This window comes from Mus caroli, chromosome 1 (assembly GCF_900094665.2).
Source record: "Mus caroli chromosome 1, CAROLI_EIJ_v1.1, whole genome shotgun sequence".
NCBI lineage: Eukaryota > Metazoa > Chordata > Mammalia > Rodentia > Muridae > Mus > Mus caroli.
The window spans coordinates 126,144,267-126,145,802 of NC_034570.1; the positions used below are offsets into that span (position 1 = coordinate 126,144,267).

A 1,536-nucleotide genomic window follows, 5' to 3' on the forward strand; every position below is an offset into this window, starting at 1 on the left:
TTTTCGAGACAGGGTTTCTCTGTGTAGCCCTGGCTGTCCTGGAACTCACTCTATAGACCAGGCTGGCCTCGAACTCAGAAATCCGCCTGCCTCTGCCTCTGCCTCCCGAGTGCTGGGATTAAAGGCCTGTGCCACCACTGCCTGGTGCATCTCACCCTCTTGAGTGCTGAGCCCTTCCTCAGTCCAGAGTGTTGTGATAGGCATTAACATGCATCTCTCCCCTAATTTTTTGATAATAGTTACAAAAAAACCTTACTCATAATAAGATTAAACTTTCTTCCCTGTCTTCCTTAAGGCTTTTTGTCATGTGAGTGATTCACTTATGAAATTCTGTATAAAACATCCAGATGAACAGACTTCTCCAAACCATAAATACATGGACAAGTATGCTTAATGGAAAAGGGTTATATAACTACAGTTAAAAGCCCTCAGCACAATAGACATACCTCGGTTCACTTCAGTCCTGCCTGTGACAGTGTTGGGCAGCAGAGAATTCTTTTCTTACTCAACCCTCGCAGGTCAACGCTGTTCTGTAGAAGGCAGAACAAAGGGCAAGAGGAGCTGGAAAGGGAGTCAGTCACTCTAGGAGTTAAGGACAGCGCCTGAGGTCTCTGCTGCTTACTCGCCTGAGCTCAGCTCCCTCTGTGATGTTACTATTCTGTCCCAGTCCCCCACTCCCACCCCCACCCCCACCCCCACCCCCACCCCCACCCCCGACTCAGAGCATCAGAGGGGCATAGGTACTGGATACGTGCGATGAGTGTGTACTTCATAATCCCTACCTACAAATTATTATTTGCCCTAAAAAGGCAGCAGGGGCTCTCTTTGAACGGAGAAAAGAGATGCAGAAACCACCTTGCAGAGAAAACAGCGCACAGAGAACCACCGCGCCTGCCCCATCATACAGTGCGTCTGTCCTGGCGGGCGACTCCGCCCAGTCTCTCCCAGTCCCACAGGGTTCCTTCCTGGCCTCCTACTTCTACTCCCTCTCACCTTCTGAGTTTGTCAGCCTTGCTTTCATCCTCTTTCTTTTGCACGATCTCTTCTCCCTCTCTACTGGGCCTTTGTCATCATGGAAAAAGCAGGTCTGTTATCTTCCTGAGGAAGGAAAGTCAAAAAGAATAATACCTCTCTTGAACTCATGTTTCAAGTTCTGTCCCACTTCTCTGAAATTCTACACAGCAGGTCCTTGGGAGCGTGGACTTTAGCCCACTTTGAATTCTTTCTCAGCAGATCTACAGTTTTGATTCCGCCTGGAACTGCTTCCTTTCTGACACCTACCTTCCCTGGTTTATCCTTTTCCTAATGCATCAATGAACATGGTCCTAAAGCTTTATTTTCCTTCTCACTCTCTCTGGCTAATCCCAGCCTTCTGTGTGTGTGTGTGTGTGTGTTGCTGGATGTAGTGAGTCCTTATCTCAAAACAAAGCAAAATACAAACAAACAAGAACCCCAAACAAACCAAACAACTACCCCCAAAGCAAAAATTATAAATCAAAGAAGGCTGGGAGAGATGGCTCAATGGTTAAGAATACT

General features: G+C 47.3%; 1 protein-coding gene across 4 annotated transcripts in view; it reads right to left on the reverse strand.

The window, feature by feature from the left end:
- LOC110296853 (alpha-1,3-mannosyl-glycoprotein 4-beta-N-acetylglucosaminyltransferase-like protein MGAT4E) overlaps nucleotides 1-1,040 on the reverse strand; it is a 9,482-nt gene extending 8,442 nt beyond the window's left edge. For 2 of the 4 annotated variants that reach the window (XM_021165667.1, XM_021165661.1), the window contains exon 1: nucleotides 447-667. The gene's annotated coding sequence lies outside the window, so the exon portion shown is untranslated. Of the gene's footprint in view, nucleotides 1-446; nucleotides 681-993 lie in introns of those variants that run through there. The other 2 variants (XM_021165651.1, XM_021165644.1) reach the window with 2 other exon arrangements.
- Nucleotides 1,041-1,536: the final 496 nt, after the last annotated feature.